This window comes from Protopterus annectens, chromosome 13.part0 (assembly GCF_019279795.1).
Source record: "Protopterus annectens isolate FY-2018-M chromosome 13.part0, PAN1.0, whole genome shotgun sequence".
Classification (NCBI taxonomy): domain Eukaryota; kingdom Metazoa; phylum Chordata; order Ceratodontiformes; family Protopteridae; genus Protopterus; species Protopterus annectens.
Genome location: NC_056747.1, coordinates 252,589,468 through 252,601,470, shown reverse-complemented (window position 1 = coordinate 252,601,470; position 12,003 = coordinate 252,589,468). Strand labels below are relative to the sequence as shown.

The 12,003-nt window shown below is 36.8% G+C and overlaps 1 protein-coding gene across 1 annotated transcript in view; it reads left to right on the top strand.

Moving 5' to 3' along the window:
• STK11 (serine/threonine kinase 11) overlaps positions 1 to 12,003 on the top strand; it is a 1,536,697-nt gene that overhangs the window by 495,333 nt on the left and 1,029,361 nt on the right. The gene's annotated exons all lie outside the window — the stretch shown is intronic.

The window sequence follows — 12,003 nt, the reverse complement described above, 5'->3', positions numbered from 1 at the left end:
CCAAATGCAGACAGAGAACTGCAGTATATTCAATCAAACAAACAAATAAATGGAGTACAGTTTTGTTAAAAAAATGCAGACAGAGACGGCAATATTCAATAAACCAAATAAAAGCAGTATAGATTTTTTGACACAATGCAGAGACCAGCAATATTCAGTGAAGAAAATAAATAAATGCAGTACAGTTTTGTTAACAAAATGCAGAGACAAGCAGAATTTAATCAAGCAAATAAATACATAGAGTACAGTTTTGTTAACTATCACTGAAACAGATAACATGCAAAAAAGTATACTTATCTCAGCTTTGTATATCCAGATGGTAATAGAATCAATCCCAGCAGTTCTGATGCTGAGAACAATCTCACAGAAATAGAAACCACTGAAAACGAATGTTCCGCTGTATTAGTATCACAGTCCCATCAAAAAAACAAGGTAGCATGAGCTGGAAATAATCTGCAAAACACACTTTTATTGTAGAACTTAAAATGGGTTAAGCGCTTTCATCTACAATATGTAGACGACTTCAGAACACTACATACTTCTGTCTGCTGGGTTATAATACAGTTCATGAGCCAATCAATGCAGTAACTCAAAAACACCAATAGATATTTAAAGTGCACTCACTAAAAACCTGCAATTCATATTAATCTCATTTCTTATTCACTAATGTAATTTCATATAAGACCTATGTTATAATAAATTAGTTAAAACATGTTTCAAATTAAAAACATTTTCTTTATAATATTTCATATGTGTTTTTATATAGCATTAAACTCTAGCTTCGAGAACTGGTTTAATGGAAATAAATTCATTAATACCTGGGTATACCGCTGCATTCAATAATATCTGCCATTTAATCTCACTTTCACCCAGTTTAGTCCTAACATTTCCTCCCCTAGGGTTTACTTTGACTTGTTCCAAGATAGCAAATTTAAATAAGTCACAATTCGGGCTTGCTTCTAGATGCCTATACAGTGCATTTTTTGTATCCTTCTTCTTAATACAATAGTAATGATCATATATGCGGTTTCTAAGGAACCTGTCGGTTTTCCCTAAATAGTAACACAGGCACTTTACACATTTCGCCAAATATACATTTTGTCACTAACATTGATATCCTAAGTCCTGAGTGCATAAGTTTACATACTGTTTAGATTTATGTTTTCTGTTTTTATCTTGTTTGCATATCCATTCTGGTGTGTTTTTTAAAATCTGTGATTTCTTGTATCAGGGCTTTTAAGCACCTTTAATTGATTAATTGTTCACCAGCCTAGAATAATTATTAGAGTTTGTGTTATTATATAAGAGCAACTAGTTTTGCTACAGTTTTTTATGGTCCGAAGAAACGTGCTGAAAGGTACGCGAAAGCGCTCACCCAATAAAATTTTTACTCATTTTAGTCGTGCTGAGTCCGAAGTTTTTCATTTTATTACATTATTCATTCCGTTTAACTAAGGACTCGATTCGTTCTGGAGGCTCTTTGCTTTTGTTTTACATTATTTTGGTTCTAGTGCCACCACAACGCACGACATGACAAATCCTAATGTGGAGTTGGATTATGTTCCAGAGCCGAGGATATCATCCAGAAAAGAAAACTGGATAACAATGTTGAATGTTGAGTATAATCCTTTATTGGACCTGGACCTCAAAGCACCGAATGGTAACCAACCTGATATTAACATTGATAATTTAGAAATATTTAACTCTAAATTCAGGACTCTAGAAAATGATCTGTATAAATTTCAACGTTTGAATTGGCAAAGAAAACACATGGAAGCATGTATACGCTTCAAGCTTGTGCCTCGAGGCATGCGTATACTTTGCATGCCATCTTATGGTGATACTCATCCGCTTTTGCTTAAAAGATGGCAGGAGCTCAATTTAGAAACTAGCATGAAATACATCCAACTTCTTATTGACTATTTCTCTCCTATAGAAAAAGAACTGTTGTCTAATATTAACAAATTGCAGCATGAAATTAATGACAGCTTTCCGGATGATCATTTTCAGCATAGAATGGATAATCTACATAACCAAGTTAGTTCTTATGCTTCCCGCTTACAGCAGATCAAACACAAGAAACTTCAACGTGATCACCATGATTTCCTTTCTGGGAATGTCTTAGTTTGGCCCAGAAGGGAACCTTTCCATCCAGTTCCCCGTCAGCATCCTCCCAAACCGGCGCCACATGATGACACGTTGATTGCGCCGGTTAGAGATGGTTTTACTGCTCCACCATCAACGTGTGCTGTACATGTGGATAGTCCAGAAGATCAGTTCATCACACCACCAGAAATTCATCCGATTACTATACCTGCAGCACTTGTTTCAACGCCTCTACCCAATCAAGAGGTGAATCGCCTGAAGGCGAATTATAGAGACTTAGGAGCAGTTCCTAAGAATAACACAGATACGGCTTCTTTTTTGCCGTTTCCTATAAGAAAACCTCTACCAGCGAGAGAACAACGCAACAGCTGGGATTACAGGAAGCGCAAGTTGTCAGAAGAAAACGAAGCCTTCCAGAGAAGGCGACAGAAAATATAAGAAACATAGAGACTCAGTTGTTTTTTAACATGTCAAGGTACGTTTTGTCACCTTTTGATGAAAAGCTCCTCAATAAGGGTTTGATGTTTGTGCCATCGCAGGGCAGTATTCTTCATGATTTGTTACTGGACTTAAGAATGTTTGGACGCTCTATAGCGTTAAAAATTTTCTTTAAATCTAAGTCTGTTGACAAAGATAACTTAATGAGTGAAATTAATCCGTTTAAAAGAAAAAGCTCTTTTTTTCCTGTTTTGCCTACACATGTTGATTTATTCATAAAACTATGTGAAAGAGATCTCTATGAGTACTGTTTCAACACTAAAAAGAAATGTCTGTATTTCAACATGTCTCAAGAGCTGAGAAACTCTCTTTTTACTTTGACTAGCAATCCCAATTTAACTTTTAGGCCAGTAGATAAGGGTGGAGGGGTGGCTATCTTTGATAGCACAGTTTATCAGACCCTTATGCTTGATTTGCTGAGAGATGTATCTACATACTTACTAATAGATGAAGCAAGAATGGTTAGTATCATAGCTGGGATAAAAAATGAACTGTATGATATTCTTATGTGTGGCCAAATATCGCATGATTTATACGAATACCTGTTGATAGATAACCCACAAGTGCCCATAATTAAGGAGTTACCGAAAATGCACAAGGGTGTCTTACCTCCACCATTAAGACCCATAGTTGCTAGTGAAAAATGGGCAACAGAATATATTTCTATATATTTAGAAAAAACCATGAGGCCACTCGTAAATGAAATACCAAGCATACTGAAAGACACGTACCAACTATTGGCATCCCTCAAATCTTTAGCTAAAGCTTTGATAAAAGGAGAACATCTCTTAGTCACTATGGACGTGAACAGTTTGTTCACGTCCATACCAAATGATGAAGGGGTACAAGCCACAAGAGAACTGTTATCGGTCTTTCCACAGTTTAAAAGGAATGATGTCATTTTAATTTGTCAGCTTTTGGACCTAGTTTTGAACAACAACGTGTTTGTTCACGAGGGGTGCCTATACCTACAGGTCTCTGGGGTAGCTATGGGCACCCATTGTGCGAACACGTATGCCAATTTAGTAATGTATAAATGGGAGAGAGAGAATGTTTTTAGCCACCCTCTCTTTAAGAAAGTTGTAGCCTATTATCGTTTTGTTGACGATATTTTATTAGTTTGGGAAGGCTCCATAGAAGAGTTTCATGTCTTTAAGGACTATCTTGAAACCACCACAACTTTTCTTAGGTTTACAGCGGAGGTCTCGTTTGATTCAGTTAATTTTCTGGACGTGTCCTTAGACATAAGGGATGGTAGACTGAACTCCACATTTTTTAGAAAAAGTTGTTGGAGGAATACCATACTACGCTACGATAGCATGCACCCACGCCACATATACAAAGGGATAGTTAAAAGCCAATTTATCAGGCTTTCAAAGATCTGCAAAGATCCAGTAGACTTGGCTCTAGAGGCTGACAGGATGGAACGGCTATTTTTAGATAGACAATATGATGTTAATCTAGTGAGGAAGATTAGGCTACAAGTATTAAAAGATGTTCAGTCACCAACATATACTACACATGTATGCCCTTACAATATAGGTTCTGAAAAATCTTCCTTAGCCTCAAATAGATTGAGTTTCATCACAACGTATACTAACGATAGTAGTAATATTAGAGAGATCATAAATAACAACTGGAAGGTATTAATGACAGATTCCTTCACACAACAGTTAGTAGGGAAGGTTCCACATTTTACATATAGGAATAACAAAAACCTGAAAAGACTTCTTTGTGATAAGCCATCCATCACAACAGTGAAACTGAATGCAGTTCAAAATTTTGGTACCTTTCCCTGCCAACACTGTAACTGTTGTAAATATATTAGTAAGGAACAAATCTATACACATCCAGAAATTAAATACACCTTTAGACCAAGGTTTTCAGCCACTTGTGACAGTATAGGCCTAATTTATTTAGCGACATGTACACACTGTCCTGCATTTTACATAGGCCTTATGAAGCGCAAACTAAAAAATAGGATCTATAATCATACCTATGATATCAAGAAGTCAAATGAATTGAATGCCTTGGCGAAGCATGTGATTTGCTCTCCAAGTCATTCCTTTGTATTCAGAGTTTTGGAAAGTGTAGAACCTAGTGTTAGAGGAGGAGATTATCAGAACTTACTGGAACTTAAGGAGTTAAAATGGATTTTAAGGTTAAGAGGACATTACCCTCCAGGCCTAAATATATACATGTCCATTAAACCTTATCTTAATGCACGCAGGTGACTATCTAGAGATACCTTCAATTTCAAGGTCTATGGTTTTACATATATTGTGCCCAAGTTCATTTTGTACATTATGTTCCCTTTCCCTTTTCCTCTTCCTTCCCCTCTCCCCCAACCCCCCCCCCCCCCCTCCCTTTTTCCTATGACATACACATTACTATATTTTCAACAGTCTTTGTAAGTTCTATTTAGGACTTACACACACATTTTTCCTATTATACATTTTTTGTTTATGTATTTTGCAACATAGTTGTTACTTGAATTAGGTTCCATATTTTCATATACACACCATCATATTTTTATTGGTTTTTGTAAGGTGTATTTTATTTAGGTTCATACACACATTTACCTCTATGACATTTATATTTTTTGTTGATGTGCTTTTTCTTTTTGCATTATATACGCTGCTCTATGAGTTAGTTCTAATTATTTGCCAATATGTCTGTTTGATTCTGACACAACAGCTTTTGAATTGCTTATCCAGCTATTGCAATATATGTTTTTTTGTTACTTATACATATAAATGTTTTGTGATGAGTGAAGATTATGATCACATTTTGTCTAACATTGATATCCTAAGTCCTGAGTGCATAAGTTTACATACTGTTTAGATTTATGTTTTCTGTTTTTATCTTGTTTGCATATCCATTCTGGTGTGTTTTTTAAAATCTGTGATTTCTTGTATCAGGGCTTTTAAGCACCTTTAATTGATTAATTGTTCACCAGCCTAGAATAATTATTAGAGTTTGTGTTATTATATAAGAGCAACTAGTTTTGCTACAGTTTTTTATGGTCTGAAGAAGCGTGCTGAAAGGTACGCGAAAGCGCTCACCCAATAAAATTTTTACTCATTTTAGTCGTGCTGAGTCCGAAGTTTTTCATTTTATTACATTTCGCCAAATATATCACATGCTGTGTCCTGCAATTGCCCTTTTTAAACCTGACCAGTGTACTGTTGGAATTGCTAATTGTCAGGGTATTGTCTTAAAATATAGCAAAACATTGGTTACAATTCCCACACTCCTTAGTTCCACCATGTGTCACCATGGATTTACTTCTGTGTGTTCTATATTCAAACAACTTCAAGTTTGAATTTATTTTGTAGATGAAGTGTGGTTTGTCCCCCAATTTTCCCCTGCACTCCAACATCACCGTTTAAAATGTTCCAATTATTTCCTATTGTTTTCTGTAAACCTCTTGTGTGTGGGCCATACTTAAGAATACAAGCTCGCTTTTAGTTAATGCTGCTACTATTGTCATAAATTGTCTCATTAATAGACACACAATATTTCCCTCATTACCTAAACCCACTCCTAGCAGGGGTTTGTATTTTTTCCCCCACTCATTCTGGACATAGTTGCTAATTTCAGTTGTTAAATGTCTTGGGTATCCACGTTTACTAAACATCTCATAATATATTTCAGCTCCTTGACCATTTCAAGATAATTCGAGGTCATACGTGTGTCCCTAATACATTGACCTTTGAATATACTCCATTTTTGACTCATTGGGTGACAGCTTGAAAATTCCAAATAAGAGTTGCTAAAAGTATCTTTCCTATAAATTCTTGATTTGAAGCTTGCTGCAGTAGTATAAATAAATGTGTCCAAGTAGGAAATACCTGTCTTACTAGCATTGTGTGTAAATTTGAAACAATCACTGATGGTATTTAATTCAATTAAAAAGTTATTAACTTCATCCATGGTACCATTCCATGATATAAAAATATTGTCCAAATAACGGACGTAACAGCTGATGTATTTGAAAAATCTACTGTTGAACACATGTTCTTCTTCCCAATTCAGTAGTACCAGGTTAGCGTATATGGGGGCGCAAGCGGCCCCCATTGCCATTCCCCTAGTTTGCCTGTAATGTTCACCTTCGAAAAAGATAAAATTGTAATTTAATACTATGTCCATAAATTCATGAATAAGTAAAAACTTATCCCAGGATAGCTGTGCATACTTCTGAATACTTTTACCAAATGTCGTCATCCCTTCTTCTCTAGGAATACTTGAGAAGAGGTCGACTACGTCGATAGTTAAAAAAATCAAATTCTCATTCCACAAATCTTGTTTTAACCACCCTAAGAAGTCCCATGAATCGATCACAATATGGGGGACCTTCCTATATATTGGCTTTAGCCATCTCTCTATGACTGTGCCATATGGAAAGGTTTTTCATATACTCTCTGAAGTGATGGGTCGAAAGGGGGGATCCATAAGGTCTTTGTGTACCTTAGGGATACCCACAATAGTGGCCAGAACAGGAAATTCCACACGCAAATAGTTGTACATATTTAGATATATCCTATTATTTAATAAAAATTCTTCCAGAAATAGATCTATCCGATGGTGTCCTATGTTAACTTCATTAAGTGAAATTGTTTCATAATTCCCGGAATAAAGGAGGACATTATGTATTTTATTAGTATAGTCAGTACTGTCGCACAATACTATACCTCCACCCTTATCCGGTTTCATAACTCACAGATTTTTATCACTGCATATAGCTTGTAAAGCCAAATGTTCCCTCTTGCTCAAATTAAATTTAATTTTTGCTTTACTGCAGCTTTTATGGCACCTATATATTTCATCAGTAACTACTTTCTCAAAGGCCGCTTAGGTGTTGTTCATAAACGGTATATACGTACTTTTCTTAAATTCATCCTTGTGAACAATACTTCCATTGCCATAAAATTGTAAACCCAAATTTAGTTTCCGTAGAAACATCTTAAATTCTGTAATGCTATCCACTGTATCTAATTTCATACTGGGGAGATATTTCATCCCATGTGAAAGTAATGAAAAATTATCTTTGTCAAGTTTAAAATTAGTGCAATTAAAAACATAAAAATCTCCATAACTAAACTTTACATCATTATGTTGAATGATGTCCAAATTCACATCACCTTGTATTGTTAATTATTGTTGTACCTCTCTCTCTCTGTGTATGTATTCGTGTTCTCATAACTCGTCCCTTGTCCCCCCTTGCCATTTCTCTAAAAAATGGCCTTTCCTGTAGTTGTTCCAATTCATATATTCTTGGGGGCTGTAGTAATTCCTATGGTCATTAATACCAGTCTTTTTATTAAATTGCCTACCACTGGTATTATCTAACTTATCCCATTTATATGCCTGTTTTTCTGCATATTGCTCCAGGTCCCTCTTTAATTTCGGGAATTTTCTGTTGAATTGTTTTGTACTACTCTTATCTACCCATTCATATTATTTGTTGTAATAGGTTTCCCATTCTCCAAACAGCAAATCTTTTAAAATATTCTTATTCAATTTTTCTACTTCCAAAAACAATTTTCTAAGTTTCTCGTCATTGCATTTGATTATAAAATCCATAAAACTAAAACCAAAACCATCAAACAAGTTATTGCATTCTGTAAAGAGGTTTACAGAAAATAATAGGAAATAATTGGAACATTTTAAACTGTGATGTTGGAATGCAGGGGAAATTGGGGGACAAACCACACTTCGTCTACAAAATGAATTCAAACTTGATGAAGTTGTTTGAATATAGAACACACAGAAGTAAATCCATGGTCACACATGGTGGAACTAAGAAGTGTGGGAATTGTAACCAATGTTTTCTTATATTTGAAGACAATACCCTGACACGTAGTAATTCCAACAGTACACTGGTCAGGTTTAAAAAGGGCAAGTGCAGGACACAGCATGTGATATATTTGGCGAAATGTGTAAAGTGCCCATGTTACTATGTAGGGAAAACCGACAGGTGCCTTAGGAACTGCGTATATGATCATTACTATTGTATTAAGAAGAAGGATTCAAAAAATGCACTGTATAGGCATCTAGAAGCAAGCCTGAATTGTGACTTATTTAAATTTGCTATCTTGGAACAAGTCAAAGTAAACCCTAGGGGAGGGAATGTTAGGACTAAAGTGGGTGAAAGTCAAATTAAATTGCAGATATTATTGAATGCAGCGGTATACCCTGGTATTAATGAATTTATTTCCATTAAACCAGTTCTCGAAGCTAGAGTTTAATGCTATATAAAAACACATATGAAATATAAAGAAAATGTTTTTAATTTGAAACATGTTTATAACTAATTTATTATAACATAGATCTTATATGAAATTACATTAGTGAATAAGAAATGAGATTAATATGAATTGCAGGTTTTTAGTGAGTGCACTTTAAATGTCTATTGGTGTTTTTGAGTTACTGCATTGATTGGTTCATGAACTGTATATAACCCAGCAGATAGAAGTATGTAGTGTTCTGAAGAAGTCTACATATTGTAGATGAAAGCGCTTAACCTATATTAAGGTCTACAATAAAAGTGTGTTTTGCAGATTATTTCCAGCTCATGCTATCTTGCTTTTTTGATGGGACTGTGATACTAATACAGCGGAACATTCGTTTTCATTGGTTTCTATTTTTTGGTTGGTTCCTCTGTACCATTATTTGTTTTATTAATCTCACAGAAATGTATCTCTTTATACCAGTAGTATATAAGAAAAGTTAGAACCTCAGGCAGTCAGAGAACACAGAAAGCCATTAAGTAGTAGCTCACATCTTGGATGGGATGGCTTCACAGAATGTAAAGAAACCCCACTGTGATACCAGCACTAACCCTGAGAAAGGAAATGCAGACAGAGACTAGCAATACTCAATCAAGCAAATAAATGCAGAATAGTTTTGTTAAAATGCAGAGATAAGCAATATTCCATCAAGCAAATAAGTAAATGCAGTAGTTTTGTTAAATGGATCAAGTGCAAAAAAGTATACTTATTTCATTTTTGTGTATACAGATGGTTGCAGAATCAATCACAACAGCTACACAGAAGCAGCTCTGATACTGAGAACAATCTCACAGATATGTAACTCTTCATACCAGTAGTGTAAAAGAAAAGTTAGACCCTCAGGCAATTAGATAAACACAAAAACATGTACACCAGTAGCTCATACCTTGGATTGGCTGGCTTCAGAGAATGTAAAGAAACCCCACTGTGATACCAGCACTAACCCTGAGAAACAAAATGCAGACAGAGACCAGCAGTATGTGCCCAGTTGGACTTTACTGATAGATGTAAAATAAAATAATTTATGAAAGACTTAACTGAGCCAAGGTTAGAAATAGAGGAGGCTCAACAACTAACAATTAAGATAGGAGGTGATGAGATAAAAACTGAGATTATAAGGAAAGTCTCCAGGAACAGATCATATTCTTGTGGAGGTTGGGAGGAAAGAAAGTGATAGACCTGGAAGATTTTGTTTAACATTATTTTAAAAGGAGTGGAAGTACTAATATCTTGGAAGAAAGTTGTGGTGACTGCGTTATCTAAAGATGGCAAAGAACCTTCAGACCCAGCTTCATATAGAACCATTTCAGTTATAAACCACAGTTGTTAAGTGTTAGTTAATATTAGCTAAAATTTTTGATTGACAAAGGTGTCGCAGCATAGATAGATATCAGTCTAATTTTATGGAGGGGAGGAAAACATTTGACAACATATAATAGAACAATAAAGGCAGACGTCCTGTCTGGTGGACCCCAGCCATAAACAAACTATACAATAGAAGGAAGCTACTAAATGATAGAGCAAAATCCCAAAAAGGGAAGGCATCACTGATCAGTATTAGCAAAAAACTACGGGCACTCATAAAATTGTCTAAGGCCAGCTTCGAGAGAAAAATTGCACATGACACTAAGGATAATCACAAGGCTTTCTTTAGTTATGTTAGGAACCTGGGTGGTAATTCCCAGATGTGCTCAGAATTAGTCCAAAATGACAAAAAATACACTGAACCCACAGACATTGCCAACATCCTAGCTGACAGGTTCAGCGCAAACTCCCCCCCCACCAAAAGGGCAAATATCTATCCCAGCAGAGTGCTGCCCCCCTGACATCTCAGATGCTCAGGTAAGAGCCACCCTCTCCAAAGCAAAAAACACAGCATCAATGGGACCAGACGGTGTCCCGGGCTGCGTCCTACATGAACTCCAAGAAGAGCTAAACCCAAACATAAAGCTACTGTTCAATCTCAGCCTTACTACAGGATATGTGCCCAAAGAGTGGCGTACAGCAACAGTGGTCCCTCTCCTTAAAGGTGGTGCCTCAACAGATCCTGGAAACTATCGCCCCATAAGCCTGAATAGCTTGGTCTGCAAAGCTATGGAAAGGATCATCATGGACCTCATAAATAAAGATATTGGGGACCTACAGACACTGGATCCTACCCAGTTCGGCTTTGTTAAGGGCAGATCCTGCCTCTTAAACCTGGTTGATTTCTTTGAAACAGCCACCAAGGCCATTGACGAGGGGAAGGTGGTCCACACAGCCTACCTGGACCTCGCAAAAGCCTTCGATACAATACCCCACTCGGGCATTATAGATAAGCTCACCAGCTTAAATATAAACTCCTATGTCACTAGATGGATTGCAAACTGGCTCAAGGACAGAACCCACATGGTTAGAATTGCTGGAGCCATGTCAGACTCCAAACCAGTTACAAGTGGTGTCCCACAAGGCTCAGTCCTGGGACCTCTCTTGTTCGGTATATATTTCTCGGAGGTACAGGCCAACACGGAAGGACTGTGGCTGACCAAGTTCACAGATGACTGCAAACTGGCCATAATCGACTTTCCAACCGACACAAGCATCCTCCAAAAGGGTCTCATAGAAACAGACAACTGGTGCCAGAGCCATGGCCTCAAGCTAAATGCCAAAAGTGTATAGTCATCCCTTTGGCAAAAACAAAGTGCCCACAAATTACCACATAGGTGGTAATCCATTAAGTACAGAAGAAGTAATTAGGGACCTGGGGACCCAAGTTGATAGCAATCTCTCATTTGAAAACCACGTGGCCAAAGTGGTTAGAAAAACATTTTATATACCCCACCTAATCATGAAGGGATTCACATCTAGATCAGGGGAGGTCATCGTTCCTCTTTACTCATCCCTCATCAGGCCCATAATTGAGTACAATGCCCTTTTGGGATGTACCTTACCAGACACCTGCAGCAACTGGAAAGACCCCAAAAGTACCTCACCAAGAGGATCAAAGGGCTCAAACAGATGCCATATGCTGCCCGGTTAAAGAAACTCCAGCTCTACTCAGTGGCATACCGCCTGTTGAGGCGATCTGTGCCTGACGTATAAAGCCATGTCCAACCCGGAATTAATG